Genomic DNA, 17,857 nt, shown 5'->3' with positions numbered 1-17,857 from the left:
CCATCACACCCAGGACACCGGCAGACTTTACTCCAACGGATTACTCATCGGTAGCCATGCCTAAATTATTTGTTATATAGTAGTGTTGAAAGTATTAAAACTGTGATGATCCTAGAATGAAAATCTCAGTCACGTTACTGCATGAACATTTAAAAGTCATCTATTAGCTTGGTTATTATTTATGATCCTTTGTTTTTTTTTTCAGGCTACAGATACTCCAAGGAGTAGCATGGAAAGCTATATTCATGAAGTGAGAGGTAATGACACACGATTATGTCGCACTGGATCATTGGTCTTGGTAGAACTGTCACGTCTCTCAGGTTGGAACAGCTAATTAAGTTCCATTTAAGTAAACAGTAAACACAAAGATATATTTTCAGCAAGTATATTCCATTTGATGATAATTGATTGACTGCAGGTTGATAGCTATACTGTAAAACATCAAATTCATCAAACCAAAATTACGAAACCAAAGAATTTGCATTGCTGTTTTGACCGCGGCACATACTTACCCCAAGGAGAGAAAAATGCATAACTTGTCAGAGTATTTGAAATTAATAAGTATTAACAATTAAGCCACACTTATTTCTAGCACATTATCCTGTGCAAAATGTGTGTAAAGTACATTTCCTCCATGGTTGTGCACATGTTCTTTCTTAAATTATTGGTTTAAGAATGGTGTAAAGCACTTTTTCATATTGAGAAATAGCCAGTGGCGTAACTAAGGGCCCCGCTGACCCCGCTGTGCAGGGGGCGCCATCTTAGGGGGGCGCAAAATCGTCGTTTGAATGTGGGACAATTTTGAAAAACTTAACTGAGATACTAGCAAAACTGCGCGTTTTGCTCTAGAAACACTTTTTTCTAGAAATTTTGCCAGCGTATCCTCTAAAATCACCTAATTTGTTCAATTTAGGGAGGGGCGCCAAAAGGGGAGGGGGCGCCAACAGGGGGCGCATTTTCGGCGGGGGCACCAACAGGCAACGTTACGCCACAGCAAATAGCGCTCTGATGTGAATAAAATGGTCCTAGAATTTGATGTTTCTCTGGTGGAATAGTTGATAAGACAGGAAGTATTTCGTAGCTAGAATTAAAATGGTTTAACTTTGTCAACCCCTCTAAATCAGTCAAACCATTATATTCCAGATAGAGAGAAGAGCGTTGTTATTTCGACCTTGATTATGGCACTGAGCTATTTTGTGACAAACTTTCCTTGGGTGGCATACATCCTCATTTACGTGTTTACTGGTACAAAGAGTACATTCATCATACTATCAGGTAACATTCTTGACAGTTTGAACATGGCAAGGCCAAGGGGGAAAATTTTTAAAGCGATAAGTTGTGAGCATGAGGGTTAAATAAGGAGAGAGTCTGCCAAAACATCTAGAATCTAATCGGTAGTTTATATTTTGTTATAGTGTTTAAAATATTATCACTACACTATCCCTGCATTCTATCACAGGTGGAAATAAAGAAGCTGAGATGTATTTGTACAACTGGTATTATGCAGCTCATGCACTATCGGGATTGGTAAATGCAGTAGCCCAGGTTTGCTTTCTGTGGAGTTTTGAACAATTTTAAAATTATATCGAGCATGATCACACTGAACCCTCTTAGTCTCACATGTTTTTTGACACAATCTTACCGCAATCAGATAATTGGAAATATGATAGCAAGTGTGTTGTGTGTAGTAGCAAGTACTGTATATTTGAAGTCATCATTCCAAGCAGGTTGAGATAACCTGTTCTGGTTGATGCCATCTTATCATGCACATTCTACCATACATTTGGTGATGACACTCACGTCAATTCCATAATTAGACTAAATTTATAATTTAATTTAATTCAATCAACCAGATTGCCTGTTGTAAAGAACTCAACAAGCCAATCGTTAAACTGTTCCGGAGGTTTGAAGAGACTGACTGAAGTACAGTGCTGGACTGCCAATCGAGAGAATAGAGCAGTGAGTGGACTTAATGAACAAAAATTCCGTGAGATACAAGTCGTGGTGACATTTTAGAAAAATATTTAAATTATATTTTGCATTAATTCAATTTTCTTTTTCCTCCATTTTCAATTTTGAATTAGATTTTAAATTGTTATGAAATGAAATTACATTGCTTTCGTGATATTATGATAGGTTGACATTAACAACATAGGATATGGTTATTACCATGACCAAAACAATTTTAACAAACAATTTATCTAGTCATGCCATCACACATCCTACTGAACATCGTATGTTGCAGAATTGTTAATTTTATCTATATCATTCGTGGAATAATCTGTTACCATTTTACTGCTACCACGTCAAATCAACAAATGCGAATACCCGCAAGAACCGCAATTACCTGGGGACCCCAGGCTATTATGTACATAAACATAAAGATTCGGTGGAATGACAGGCTGAGCGCCGCCCAGTAAGAACCGCGAAAGATTGACGAGTATGAATGAATACAAAATTGCAAAAAGAAATAAATGGCCTAAATGGTGTCAAAATAAATAAATATTGTTGTCTGTTGACACTATTTTAGGGTTAAACAGGTTTCTGCTACAGTTTTTTACTAGCTGTTCAGTGTTCAACCGACGATTGATATTTGGCAAGGAAACGAATAAAACTAAAAATTGTGATAGGGTGCAGGTGTGCACTTTTTCATTTATCAAAATAAAAGTGTAACAATTTATAATTTAATATTTGATGATTTTTTTAAAATCTGAACTTAATTATAAATATTAAAGATTTTCGTATCATTTATAAAGTCATAAAACATAAATTGCGCACATTTGAACAACGTATCTTTTCAAATTTTCAACGTCGAACGTAGCTTTTCAGTGCGATGCAGACAGCATGGCTAATATTAAATACTAGTGGACTCTATGCAGCTCTCCCAGCGCCCCTAATTTTACTGATCTGGAGGTCACATTTTATTGAGCCAGTACAGGCTAATATTAAATACTAGTGGACTCTATGCAGCTCTCCCAGCGCCCCTAATTTTACTGATATGGAGGTCACATTTTATTGAGCCAGTACAGGCTAATATTAAATACTAGTGGACTCTATGCAGCTCTCCCAGCGCCCCTAATTTTACTGATCTGGAGGTCACATTTTATTGAGCCAGTACAGGCTAATATTAAATACTAGTGGACTCTATGCAGCTCTCCCAGCGCCCCTAATTTTACTGATCTGGAGGTCACATTTTATTGAGCCAGTACAGGCTAATATTAAATACTAGTGGACTCTATGCAGCTCTCCCAGCGCCCCTAATTTTACTGATCTGGAGGTCACATTTTATTGAGCCAGTACAGGCTAATATTAAATACTAGTGGACTCTATGCAGCTCTCCCAGCGCCCCTAATTTTACTGATCTGGAGGTCACATTTTATTGAGCCAGTACAGGCTAATATTAAATACTAGTGGACTCTATGCAGCTCTCCCAGCGCCCCTAATTTTACTGATCTGGAGGTCACATTTTATTGAGCCAGTACAGGCTAATATTAAATACTAGTGGACTCTATGCAGCTCTCCCAGCGCCCCTAATTTTACTGATCTGGAGGTCACATTTTATTGAGCCAGTACAGGCTAATATTAAATACTAGTGGACTCTATGCAGCTCTCCCAGCGCCCCTAATTTTACTGATATGGAGGTCACATTTTATTGAGCCAGTACAGGCTAATATTAAATACTAGTGGACTCTATGCAGCTCTCCCAGCGCCCCTAATTTTACTGATCTGGAGGTCACATTTTATTGAGCCAGTACAGGCTAATATTAAATACTAGTGGACTCTATGCAGCTCTCCCAGCGCCCCTAATTTTACTGATCTGGAGGTCACATTTTATTGAGCCAGTACAGGCTAATATTAAATACTAGTGGACTCTATGCAGCTCTCCCAGCGCCCCTAATTTTACTGATCTGGAGGTCACATTTTATTGAGCCAGTACAGGCTAATATTAAATACTAGTGGACTCTATGCAGCTCTCCCAGCGCCCCTAATTTTACTGATCTGGAGGTCACATTTTATTGAGCCAGTACAGGCTAATATTAAATACTAGTGGACTCTATGCAGCTCTCCCAGCGCCCCTAATTTTACTGATCTGGAGGTCACATTTTATTGAGCCAGTACAGGCTAATATTAAATACTAGTGGACTCTATGCAGCTCTCCCAGCGCCCCTAATTTTACTGATCTGGAGGTCACATTTTATTGAGCCAGTACAGGCTAATATTAAATACTAGTGGACTCTATGCAGCTCTCCCAGCGCCCCTAATTTTACTGATCTGGAGGTCACATTTTATTGAGCCAGTACAGGCTAATATTAAATACTAGTGGACTCTATGCAGCTCTCCCAGCGCCCCTAATTTTACTGATCTGGAGGTCACATTTTATTGAGCCAGTACAGGCTAATATTAAATACTAGTGGACTCTATGCAGCTCTCCCAGCGCCCCTAATTTTACTGATCTGGAGGTCACATTTTATTGAGCCAGTACAGGCTAATATTAAATACTAGTGGACTCTATGCAGCTCTCCCAGCGCCCCTAATTTTACTGATCTGGAGGTCACATTTTATTGAGCCAGTACAGGCTAATATTAAATACTAGTGGACTCTATGCAGCTCTCCCAGCGCCCCTAATTTTACTGATCTGGAGGTCACATTTTATTGAGCCAGTACAGGCTAATATTAAATACTAGTGGACTCTATGCAGCTCTCCCAGCGCCCCTAATTTTACTGATCTGGAGGTCACATTTTATTGAGCCAGTACAGGCTAATATTAAATACTAGTGGACTCTATGCAGCTCTCCCAGCGCCCCTAATTTTACTGATATGGAGGTCACATTTTATTGAGCCAGTACAGGCTAATATTAAATACTAGTGGACTCTATGCAGCTCTCCCAGCGCCCCTAATTTTACTGATCTGGAGGTCACATTTTATTGAGCCAGTACAGGCTAATATTAAATACTAGTGGACTCTATGCAGCTCTCCCAGCGCCCCTAATTTTACTGATATGGAGGTCACATTTTATTGAGCCTATGCAGTATATGCAATTCTGTTTTAGACAGTCAATTTATTTAAAAAAGGTCTCACCCTCTAAAAAACTTCCGTTGGAAATGTTTCTATTAATTTCACATTGGAAAACTTTTCATTGTGTTTGACCTCAACTTAGATGTATTTGTTTTTTTTGCTATTTTTTAGCAACTCCAATTCTCTTTTGTAGAGCTGATTCTTGTTATATAGAAGTACACTCGATACAGTTATCTTATATAATATGAAAATATATTGAACAGCCAAACTACTGGTATATCTTTATATTGGGAAGAAAAATAATACAAGTTCTAGTATTCTTTTAAAAATAGCCGTTCATAACATTTACTTCATTTTAGGTATGTGTGTGTGAAACATCAGAACTGAATAATGGACCAGAGAATTCAGAGATCTTTGGTTACCTGTTTCCGGTTTCGTCGGTTCACACTTCACATTGCTGCGTTCCTGACCTAGCTTCACCTGCATCAGTAGATCATATTATAATATGCATTATAGACTATAGTTATACAGCTTGAATTTGAAAGAGCTACATGGTCGTTGTTTCGAGTGCTTTTTCATCTGCTGTGATGAATTGGCAGACAGCATCAACGGTTACCAACATAATAGGTGCATTGCAAGTTGTGCAATGCTGAATGCATACGTTTCGTCAGTGACTTCCTTCTGCCTCATTGATGCGAAACTGATAATAAACATGCAAGAGAATACAGCTATAGTTACTCTGGACTGCCATGATAGAAACATTGAAACAGATATTGACTGGCTTTAGGTATGTGAGACGTAAGTATTGAAACCTCAAATTGTTATGATCAGGTTCAACATACTTGCTATGATCCTTTATATAATATCAATATATTATATAAAATATAATATATTACATTGTATATTAATCTTGATATAAAATCTTTGCTTTTTGATGATTGTAAGATGTTCTGTTTCGTTGTAACCTTGTCCCCTACATAATTATACTAGAAAACCCGTGGTCACAGGGAGGAAGCTAATACTATTCTTTGGTAGTCAGTTTCTATCGCATCAAAAAAATATTCATCACAACCGAAGATACAGCCAATTAAAATATAGCTCGCACTTAACACCACGTAATAACAAAAACCGATCAAAATGCCTCTCTCAAATCCTTGCACGTGCACGTGGGAACAACAATCTTCGTTACCATGGTTACTATGCAACTTCCTATTTCTCATCTAATTTGCACGTGGGCGGTCGTACAGACAGAACGATTCTCTGAACTATAGTAGAGATAATAGTACATCATTACTTCCATTTTTCAGGTTTTTATTGGTGTTGCAAACGATGTAACGATCACTAAATTCTGTGCCTATGTGAGATTTGTTGGTTCATCGAATAACATCAAACTTACAGTGTGAGTAATTCAACTATCATGCACTTCATATTTTATGTCCCCCTACTCATTGCTCACTCTCTGTCTTCATCAGTGTTACTCTACATTTCTCTCAGTAGTTACTCTTCCACTCAGTATTAACTCTCTGTCTTCATCAGTGTTACTCTACATTTCTCTCTGCAGTTATTCTTCCACTCAGTATTAACTCTCTGTCTTCATCAGTGTTACTCTATATTTCCCTCAGTAGTTATTCTCCCAATCAGTGTTAACTCTCTATCTTCATCAGTGTTACTCTAGACATTTCGTTCAGAAGTTATTCTCCCACTCAGTATTAACTCTCTGTCTTCGTCAGTGTTACTCTATATTTCCCTCAGTAGCTACTCTCCCACTCAGTATTAACTCTCTGTCTTCATCAGTGTTATTCTACATTTCCCTCAGTAGTTACTCTCACACTGAGAGTTAACTCTCTGTCTTCGTCAGTGTTACTCTATATTTCGCTCAGTAGTTATTCTCCCACTCAGTATTAACTCTCTGTCTTCGTCAGTATTACTCTACATTTCTCTCAGTAATTATTCTCCCACTCAGTATCAACTCTCTGTCTTCATCAGTGTTACTCTACATTTCTCTCAGTAGTTATTCTCCCACTCAGTATTAACTCTAGCTCTCTGTCTTCATCAGTGTTACTCTACATTTCTCTCAGCAGTTATTCTTCCACTCAGTATTAACTCTCTGTCTTCGTCAGTGTTACTCTATATTTCCCTCAGTAGTTATTCTCCCAATCAGTGTTAACTCTCTATCTTCATCAGTGTTACTCTAGACATTTCCTTCAGAAGTTAATCTCCCACTCGACTCAGTATTAACTCTCTGTCTTCGTGAGTGTTACTCTATTATATTTCCCTCAGTAGCTACTCTCCCACTCAGTATTAACTCTCTGTCTTCATCAGTGTTATTCTACATTTCCCTCAGTATAGTTACTCTCACACTGAGAGTTAACTCTCTGTCTCTATCAGTGTAACTCTACATTTCTCTCAGTAGTTACTCTTTCACTCAGTTTTAACTCTCTGTCGTCATCAGTGTTACTCTACATTTCTCTCATCTTAGTTATTCTCCCACTCAGTATTAACTCTCTGTCTTCGTCAGTGTTACTCTATATTTCCCTCAGTAGTTACTATCACACTGAGAGTTAACTCTCTGTCTTCGTCAGTGTTATTCTACATTTCCCTCAGTAGTTACTCTCACACTGAGAGTTAACTCTCTGTCTTCGTCAGTGTTACTCTATATTTCGCTCAGTAGTTATTCTCCCACTCAGTATTAACTCTCTGTCTTCGTCAGTATTACTCTACATTTCTCTCAGTAATTATTCTCCCACTCAGTATCAACTCTCTGTCTTCATCAGTGTTATTCTACATTTCTCTCAGTAGTTATTCTCCCACGCAGTATTAACTCTAGCTCTCTGTCTTCATCAGTGTTACTCTACATTTCTCTCAGCAGTTATTCTTCCACTCAGTATTAACTCTCTGTCTTCGTCAGTGTTACTCTATATTTCCCTCAGTAGTTATTCTCCCAATCAGTGTTAACTCTCTATCTTCATCAGTGTTACTCTAGACATTTCCTTCAGAAGTTAATCTCCCACTCGACTCAGTATTAACTCTCTGTCTTCGTGAGTGTTACTCTATTATATTTCCCTCAGTAGCTACTCTCCCACTCAGTATTAACTCTCTGTCTTCATCAGTGTTATTCTACATTTCCCTCAGTATAGTTACTCTCAGGGGGGGGGGGGGGGGGGGTCCGTAGCAATTTTTGGCAACTTTCACCTAAATTTACAAAATTTCCGTAATTAAAAGGTTGCCAAAAGTTGCCAAAAGTTTCCAAAAATAATTAAATTCGGAAAACAAAATTCTGTTGAAAACAGTTGCTAATTGGCTCCTAATTATCACTTCTAAAGCACCTTTAAGTGCCTTAGAAGTGATAAAAAGTGATAAAAAGAGGGGGGGCTCATGTTTTTTGTCCGTTTGGTACCCTATATTTTCAAAACGGACAAAAAATAGAGCGGACAAAAACGGACAAAAAATAACAAAAATGGAAATAACATTTAGATGCTTCCTCCTCCTCCTCCTCTTCCTCCTCTTCCTCCTACTCCTCTTCCTCCTCCTCAGTCCTCCTCCTGGGTCCTCCTCCTGGGTCCTCCTCCTCCTTCTCCTCTTCAGTCCTTTACCTCCTCCTCCTCCTCAGTCTTCCTCCTCCCTGTCAGTCCTCCTCCTCAGTCAACCTCCTCAGCCATCCTCCTCAGTCCTCCTCGGTCCTCCTCCTCAGTCCTCCTCCTCCCCCTCCTCCTCCTCCCCCTCCTACTCATTCCTCCTCCTTTTCATCCTCCTCCTCTTCAGTCCTCAATCCTCCTCCTCAGTATTCCTTCTCATCGTTCTCCTTAGTCCTCCTCCTCTTCCTCCTCCTCAGTCCTCCACCTGGGTCCTCCTCCTGGGTCCTCCTCCTCCTCCTCAGTCCTCCTCCTCAGTCATCCTCCTCAGTCCTCCTCTTATATCCTCCTCCTGGGTCATCCTGATCCTCCTCCTCCTCATCAATCCTTTTCACCAGTCCTTTTTCTTCTCCTCCTCCTCCTTAGTCCTCCTCATCCTCCTCATCCACCTCATTCGCCTCCTCATCATTCCTCATCAGTCATCCTCCTCCTCCTCCTCCTTCTCCTCTTCAGTCCTTTACCTCCTCCTCCTCCTCAGTCTTCCTCCTCCTCCTCCTCCCTGTCAGTCCTCCTCCTCAGTCAACCTCCTCAGCCATCCTCCTCAGTCCTCCTCCTCCCCTCCTCCTCCTCCCCCTCCTTTCAGTCATCCTCCTTTTCATCCTCCTCCTCTTCAGTCCTCCTTAGTCCTCCTCCTCCTCCTCCTCACTCCTCCTCCTCATCGTTTTCCTTAGTCCTCCTCCTCAGTCCTCCTCAGTCCTCCTCCTCAGTCCTCCCCAGTCCCCCTCCTCCTCCTAGTCAGTCCTCCTCCTCAGTTCTCCTCAGTCCTCCTCCTTCTCCTCCTCCTCTCCTTAGTCCTCCTCATCCTCCTCATCCACCTCCTTCCCCTCCTCATCATTCCTCATCAGTCGTCCTCCTCCGCCTCCCCTCCTCCTCCTCAGTCCCCCTCTTCAGTCCTCCTCCTCAGCCCTCATCCTCCTTCTCCTCAGTCCTCCTCAGTTTTACTCCTCCTCCTCCTCCCTCTCAGTCATCCTCCTCAGCCATCCCCCTCAGTCCTCCTCCTCCGTCCTCAGTCCTCATCCTCATCAGTCCTCCTCCGTCCCCCTCCTCAGTCCTCCCCCAGTCCCCCTCCTCCTCCTCATATTTAGTCCTCCTCCTCCTCAGTTCTCCTCAGTCCTCCTCCTACTCAGTCTTCTTCCTCCTCAGTCATCCTCCTCAGTCCTCCTCATGGGTCCTCCTCCTGGGTCCTCCTCAGTCCTCTTCCTCCTCCCCTCCTCAGTCATCCTCCTACTCCTACTCCTCAGTCCGAAATACTCCTCAGTTCTCCTGATCCTCCTCTTCAGTCCTCCTCCTCCTCATCAGTCCGCCTCCTCATTAATTCCTCTTCACCAGTCCTCCTTCTCCTCCTTCTCCTTAGTCCTCCTCATCCTCCTCATCCACCTCCTTCGCCTCCTCATCATTCCTCATCAGTCATCCTCCTCAGTGCTCCTCCGCCTCCCTCCTCCTCAGTCCCCCTCTTCAGTCCTACTCCTCAGTCCTCCTCAGTCCTCATCCTCCTTCTCCTCAGCCATCCTCCTCAGTCCTCCTCCTCCTCCTCAGTCCTCCTCCTCCTCCTCAGTCCTCATCCTCCTCCTCAGTCCTCCTCATATTTCTCCTTAGTCCTCCTCCTCCTCAGTCCTCCTTAGTCCCCCTCCTCAGTCCTCCTCAGTCCTCATCCTCCTTCTCCTCAGTCCTCCTCAGTTTTACTCCTCCTCCTCCCTCTCAGTCATCCTCCTCAGCCCTCCTCCTCAGTCCTCCTCCTCAGTCCTCATCCTCCTCCTCAGTCCTCCTCATATTTCTCCTTAGTCCTCCTCCTCCTCAGTCCTCCTTAGTCCCCCTCCTCACTCCTCAGTCCTCCCCAGTCCTCCTCCTATTCCGTCCTCCTCCTCCTCCTCAGTTCTCCTTAGTCCTCCTCCTTCTCAGTCCTCCTCCTCCTCCTCCTCAGTCCTCCTCCTCCTTAGTCCTCCTCCTTCTCAGTCCTCCTCCTCCTCCTCCTCAGTCCTCCTCCTCCTTAGTCATCCTCCTCAGTCCTCCGCCTCCTCCTCCTCCTCAGTCCTCCTCCTGGGTCAACCTGATCCTCCTGGGTCATCCTCCTACTCTTACTCCTCAGTCCTCCTCCTCCTCCTTATCAGTCCTCCTCCTCCTCCTCATCAATCCCATCCCAGTCCTCTTTCTCCTCCTCCATTAGTCCTCCTCATTCTCCTCATCCACCTTCTTCCCCTCCTCACCAGTCATCAGTCATCCTTCTCAATCCTCCTCCGCCTCCCCTCCTCTTCCTCAGTCCCCCTCTTCAGTCCTCCTCCTCCTTCTCCTCAGTCCTCCTCAGTTTACTCCTCCTCCCTCTCAGTCATCCCCCTCAGCCATCCTCCTCAGTCCTCCTCCTCCTCCTCAGTCCTCATCCTCCTCATCCTCCTCCTCAGTCCTCCTCCTCAGTCATCCTCCTCAGTCCTCCTCCTCCTCCTATATCCTCGTCCTGGGTCATCCTGATCCTCCTCCTCATCAATCCTTTTCACCAGTCCTCTTTCTTCTCCTCCTCCTCCTTAATCCTCCTCATCCTCCTCATCCACCTCATTCTCCTCATCATTCCTCATCAGTCATCCTCCTCAGTCCTCCTCCTCCTCAGTCTCCCTCTTCAGTCCTCTTCCTCTGTCCTCCTCCTCCTGTCCTCCTCAGTTCTCCTCAGTCCTCCTCCTCCTCATCAGTCCTCCTCCTCCTCCTCATTAATCCTCTTCACCAGTCCTCCTTCTCCTCCTCCTTCTCCTTAGTCCTCCTCATCCACCTCCTTCGCCTCCTCATCATTCCTCATCAGTCATCCTCCTCAGTCCTCCTCCGCCTCCCCTCCTCCTCCTCAGTCCTCCTCAGTCGTCATCCTCCTTCTCCTCAGTCCTCCTCAGTTTTACTCCTCCTCCTCCCTCTCAGTCATCCTCCTCAGCCATCCTCCTCAGTCCTCCTCCTCCTCAGTCCTCATCCTCCTCCTCAGTCCTCCTCATATTTCTCCTTAGTCCTCCTCCTCCTCAGTCCTCCTTAGTCCCCCTCCTCAGTCCTCCTCAGTCCTCATCCTCCTTCTCCTCAGTCCTCCTCATATTTCTCCTTAGTCCTCCTCCTCCTCAGTCCTCCTTAGTCCCCCTCCTCAGTCCTCCCCAGTCCCCCTCCTCCTCCTCCTATTCCGTCCTCCTCCTCCTCCTCAGTTCTCCTCAGTCCTCCTCCTTCTCAGTCCTCCTCCTCCTCCTCCTCAGTCCTCCTCCTCCTTAGTCATCCTCCTCAGTCCTCTGCCTCCTCCTCCTCCTGGGTCCTCCTCCTGGGTCATCCTGATCCTCCTGGGTCATCCTCCTACTCCTACTCCTCAGTCCTCCTCCTCCTCCTCCTTATCAGTCCTCCTCCTCCTCCTCATCAATCCCCATCACCAGTCCTCTTTCTCCTCCTCCTTAGTCCTCCTCATTCTCCTCATCCACCTACTTCCCCTCCTCACCAGTCATCAGTCATCCTTCTAATTCCTCCTCCGCCTCCCCTCCTCTTCCTCAGTCCACCTCTTCAGTCCTCCTCCTCCTTCTCCTCAGTCCTCCTCAGTTTACTCCTCCTCCTCCCTCTCAGTCATCCCCCTCAGCCATCCTCCTCAGTCCTCCTCCTCCTCCTCAGTCCTCATCCTCCTCAGTCCTCCTCCTTCTCCTCTTACATCCTCCTCCTGGGTCATCCTGATCCTCCTCCTCCTCATCAATCCTTTTCACCAGTCCTCTTTCTTCTCCTCCTCCTCCTTAGTCCCCCTCATCCTCCTCATGAATCTACCTCATTCTCCTCATCATTCCTCATCAGTCATCCTCCTCAGTTCTCCTCCGCCTCCCCTCCTCCTCCTCAGTCTCCCTCTTCAGTCTTCTTCCTCTGTCCTCCTCCTCCTTCTCCTCAGTCCTCCTCAGTTTTACTCCTCCTCCTCCCCTTCCCGTTCTCCTCAGTTCTCCTCAGTCCTCCTCTTCCTCCTCCTCAGTCCTCCTCCTCATCTTTCTCCTCAGTCTTCCTCCTCATCTTTCTCCTCAGTCCTCCTCCTCCTCCTCAGTCCTTCTCCTCTTCCACCTCCTCAGTCCTCCTCCTCCTCCTCAGTCCTCCCCCAGCCACCCTCATCCTCATCCTCAGTCCTCTTCCTGCTCCTCCTCTTGGGTCCTCCTCCTTGTTCCTCCTTCTCCTCCTCAGTCCTTCTCCTTCTCCTCCTCTGTCCTCCTCCTCAGTTATCCTCCTTAGTCCTTCTCCTCCTCCTCCTCCTTAGTCCTTCTCCTCCTCCTCCTCCTCCTCAGTCCTCCTCCTTCTCCTCACCAGTCCTCCTCAGTCCTCCTTCTCAGTTCTCTTCATCCACCTCCTTCTCCTCCTCATCAGTCCTCTTAAGTCCTCCTCCTCAGTCCTCCTCCTCCTCCTCAATTCTCCTCCTCAGTCCTCCTCCTCAGTCCTCCTCCTCAGTCCTCCTCCTCCTCGTCCTTAGTCCTCCTCATCAGTCCTCCTCCTCCTTCTCCTCCTCAGTCCTCCTCATCAGTCCTCCTCCTCCTTCTCCTCCTCAGTCCTCGTCCTCCTCCTGGGCCCTTCTCCTCCTCAGTCCTCCTCCTCCTTCTCCTCCCCAGTCCTTCTCCTCTTCCTCCTCCTTAGTCCTCCTCCTCCTCAGTCCTCCCCCAGTCACCCTCATTCTCCCCCAAGTCATCCTTATCCTCCTCATCAGTCCTCCTTCTCCTCCTCAGTCCTCCTCTTCAAGCCTCCTCCTCAGTCCTCCTCCTCCTCCTCCTCGTCCTGGGTCCTCCTTCTCCTCTTCAGTCCTTCTCCTTCTCCTCCTCCTCAGTCCTCCTTCTCCTCATCAGTCCTTCTCCTCAGTCATCCTGCTCCTGGGTCCTCCTCCTCCTCTTCATAGGTCCTCCTCCTCCTCCTCAGTCCTTCTCCTCCTCCTCCTCCTCAGTCATCTTTCTCCTCTTCTCCTTAACCTTCCTCCTTCACCTCCTTCTCCTTATCATTCCTCATCAGTCATCCTCCTCAGTCCTCCTCCGCCTCCCCTCTTCCTCCTCAGTCCCCCTCCTCAGTCCTCATCCTCAGTCTCCCCAATACTCCTCCTCCTCAGTCCTCCTCCTCATCTTTCTCCTCAGTCCTCCCCGAGTCCTCCTCCTCCTCCTCAGTCCTCGGTTCTCCTCAGTTCTCCTCCTTCTCAGTCCTCCTCCTCCTCAGTCCTCCTCGGTATCTAAAATTCTGGGGTAAAGTTAACGGGAAATCACTATTTTTGGCAACTTTTGGCAATTTTTGGCAATTTTTGGCAACCTTTCACATGAATTTTCAAAATTTCCAAAAAAAGAGGTTGCCAAAAATTCCCAAAAATTGCTACGGACCCCCCCCCCCCCCCCCCCTCTCACACTGAGAGTTAACTCTCTGTCTCTATCAGTGTAACTCTACATTTCTCTCAGTAGTTACTCTTTCACTCAGTTTTAACTCTCTGTCGTCATCAGTGTTACTCTACATTTCTCTCATCTTAGTTATTCTCCCACTCAGTATTAACTCTCTGTCTTCGTCAGTGTTACTCTATATTTCCCTCAGTAGTTACTATCACACTGAGAGTTAACTCTCTGTCTTTGTCAGTGTTACTCTATATTTTGCTCAGTAGTTATTCTCCCACTCAGTATTAACTCTCTGTCTTCGTCAGTATTACTCTACATTTCCCTCAGTAGTTATTCTCCCACTCAGTATTAACTCTGTCTTCGTCAGTGTTACTATATATTTCCCTCAGTAGCTACTCTTCCACTCAGTATTAACTCTCTGTCTTCATCAGTGTTATTCTACATTTCCCTCAGTACTCAGTAGTTACTCTCACACTGAGAGTTAACTCTCTGTTAACTTCTCTGTCTTTCCCTCAGTAGTTATTCTCCCAATCAGTGTTAACTCTCTATCTTCATCAGTGTTACTCTAGACATTTCCTTCAGAAGTTATTCCCTCACTCAGTATTAACTCTCTGTCTTTGTCAGTGATACTCTACATTTCCCTCATGCTCAGTAGTTACTCTCCCACTAAGTATTACCTCTGTCTTCATCAGTGTTATTCTATATTTCCCTCAGTAGCTACTCTCCCACTCAGTATTAACTCTCTGTCTTCATCAGTGTTATTCTACATTTCCCTCAGTACTCAGTAGTTACTCTCACACTGAGAGTTAACTCTCTGTTAACTTCTCTGTCTTTCCCTCAGTAGTTATTCTCCCAATCAGTGTTAACTCTCTATCTTCATCAGTGTTACTCTAGACATTTCCTTCAGAAGTTACTCTCCCATTTAGTGGTAACTCTCTGTCTTCATCAGTGTTACTCAACGTTTCCTTCATTAATTACTCTTCCACTAAACTTCTCTGGGATTGGTGGAAAAAGGAGAGAAAACTTCGACTGAAATACGATAAGGGTGAGTTAAAAGTTTCAAACCCGCTTAAAACGACGACACTAACTTGGTGCTATATCACTACATAATATGTGCAAGGCAAATTTCTGGAGAATCGAGTATTTTTTTGTAATAATTTGAATTATAAAGCGACAAAATATTATGTGTTCTCTCTTGGTTTGATTTTTTGAACAACAGCCAGTAATTTTAGAAGGTAAACGGTCAAGCAAAGTGTGCAAGGTCGTTGATGGAGTATTCTATGTGAAATCCTCTCACCGGTCTGAGCCCCACCAACTGAACATCAGAGGACCAACTTGCACCTGCAGACATATTTTTCAAGCTATTGATGATGGTTTAATGAAATGCAATGGGAGGACCTACCTGAATATTACAGAAACATACTGTTCTTCGTAAAAGATAAAGGTCTGTTAAATTGATCTGTATGCATGTTTACATTCCAATTTGAATAGACAAGACAAAATTGAGGTTCATAACTCGTTCATGTGCTATGGCAGTGCGTCCGCGTCGATGTAGGAGGTGTGGAGCCTGCTAGTAGAGAAAATATGAAGTTTCCAACAGTAAATATTATTATCAATATCAAAGGCAGGGCATTACTTCGACCTCCGAGGCGAGGTATCCGTGTGGACCCTGGTTGTTATCAGGGTTGGAAAGACAAAGATAATTTTGTCTGTTAAAGTGGGTTATCACTCTCTGCCATCAGACTCATAAATCACATCTCCGCAGGGTTTGCCAGGTTTTCCCTATTGCTTTGCTTCCAATTCTTATAATAGTCAAAATATAAAATCCGATATTATTTTTGCAGGAAGTGATATTGGGATATGGCCAGCTGATGCAGATGTAAACAAATGCTGCGATTATCCAGCATCAGAAGACGAGGATGAAGAAGTAGAAGATGATGAGGTTGGAGGAAATGGGGATAAAAGAAAGAAGAAACGGGACATAGACTATAAAGGAGATTGGCGGGAGCTTTCAAACAGAATAACTTCCTTCGTTAATGATCCTGAGTTTGACGTGATGGACGATGATGTCTGTGCATTATTATATAAGAAACTGTCAGATACCGTCAATGATGTGGCATCCTATATTTACAAAAGAAACTAAATTAGATAACATAGATAAGATAATGTTTGATAATATATTACTTTAAAAGCCGTGCAATCATTTTAGATATTAGATATTAAACTAACCATATTATGATATTCTCCGTCTAACTATTCGATCTGTCTCCATCTCACTATTCAATCGGTCTCAACGTTCATTCTCTGTTTAACTATTCAATCTCTGTCTCAGTGTTCATTTTCTTGTTTAACTATTCAATCTTTGTCTCAGCGTTCATTCTCTGTCTCGACATTTATTCTCCGTCTGACTATTTAATCTGTCTCAATGTTCATTCTCTGTCTCGACGTTCATTCTCCGTCTCACTATTCAATCTGTCTCAATGTTCATTCTCTGTCTCGACGTTCATTCTCCGTCTCACTATTCAATCTGTCTCGACGTTCATTATTTGTTTAACTATTCAATCTCTTTCTCAGTGATCATTCTTTGTTTAACTATTAAATCACTGTTCATTCCTGTCTCGACGTTAATTCTCCGTCTCATTATTCAATCTCTGCATCAGTGTTCATTCTCTATTTTAGAGTCAATTCCCTGTCTTACCTATCAATCTTTCTCGGTGTTCATTCCCTGTCTGACTGTTCAATTTCTGTCTCACTGTCCATTCTCTGTCTCGCTGTTCAATCTTCGTGTTTCTTTCAAAGTGTTACAGTGACAAGGAGACCGAATGATATTGTTGTAAAATAAAAAGCTTGTCCGCTTTAGTTATAGTGATATTAAAACATATACAACACCATGTATTATGAAATTTTAGATTTTGTTACAAAATATGGACAGTGAATTTGATGTTGTTGTCTAATAATACACGACGTGAGGCGCGGCGACATTATAAATTTTAGAATTGCCCGCGCATTTTAGTACTTTGCCGCGGCTCCACTAGTATTTAACGTTTACCAGACAGCATTACTGCGTGCCGTGGCTGCGCCGCGCACAAAATAATGCATTATGCTGTACTACATTCATTATTATTTTAGCAAAGCTGTAATATATAAATTAGAAAATGCCGCGCAAAAATACTATTTTGCGCCGCGTATGAACCATGAACGTTCTGACGCAAAAGTAAACATTTTGACACGATACACTACTGAACCGCGCTTGTTTCACAAATAAAATATACTTTGCCGCCTTCGGCGGTCGCGCGCTACTGCAAGCAAGAGGGTTACTGGGCCGCGCTCAGCCTGTCATTCCGCCTAATCTCTATTAATAGCCTGAGGTCCCCAGGTAAGCAAGAGGGCTTTGGTTATAGCAACCGTTAAATCGGCAGTCATGCACCATTTGCTCTATCCAAAGCCCTTGCGCTAGCACTAGCCTCACGGCGGGCACTTATTTCTTGACTTGTGAAATAAGTGCGCCCGAATTGGCGCGAAAGCACATGGTTAAGTGAAATGCACCATTGGGCAACGCCGAACTGCGAAGGATTGAAATCGTCAATCAAGTAAACATTGTTCATTAATTTATTGTTTTGAAAATTTCACTGTAATATAAATAAATTAAAATTTTGTTTGCTTATTGCTCTAACCAGAGCCCTTTCGCTTGCAGTAGCGCGCGACCTACTTGTGAAACAAGCGCGTCACGCAGTACGCGTAGACACATGGCTATGTGAAGTTTGCTTTTAAACACGAAATAATTTTGAATTAATAGAAAAATTAAAATTAAGTTTTTAAAAAATTTATCAATGATGATCGTAATTGACGATACTGCAATGCATGTTGTAACGAGTTGC

The 17,857-nt window shown here is 43.8% G+C and overlaps 1 long non-coding RNA gene across 3 annotated transcripts; it reads left to right on the top strand.

The window, feature by feature from the left end:
• The first annotated feature begins 5,515 nt into the window (after positions 1-5,515).
• LOC134825733 (uncharacterized) lies at positions 5,516-16,037 on the top strand. Of its 3 annotated transcripts, none has more exons than XR_010161600.1 (3): positions 5,516-5,804; positions 6,325-6,416; positions 15,824-16,037. It is a non-coding gene; the product is annotated as an uncharacterized LOC134825733 (long non-coding RNA). The 3 variants fall into 3 exon arrangements; XR_010161598.1 differs by having other exon boundaries at positions 5,516-5,815; XR_010161599.1 differs by lacking the exons at positions 5,516-5,804; positions 6,325-6,416 and adding exons at positions 14,967-15,024; positions 15,212-15,423.
• The last annotated feature ends 1,820 nt before the right edge of the window (positions 16,038-17,857 follow it).

Source organism: Bolinopsis microptera, unplaced genomic scaffold, assembly GCF_026151205.1.
Source record: "Bolinopsis microptera isolate Bmic1 unplaced genomic scaffold, MBARI_Bmic_1.0 sca47, whole genome shotgun sequence".
Classification (NCBI taxonomy): domain Eukaryota; kingdom Metazoa; phylum Ctenophora; class Tentaculata; order Lobata; family Bolinopsidae; genus Bolinopsis; species Bolinopsis microptera.
Note: the sequence above shows the minus strand (reverse complement) of the source record. Positions and strands in the feature narration are given on the sequence as shown.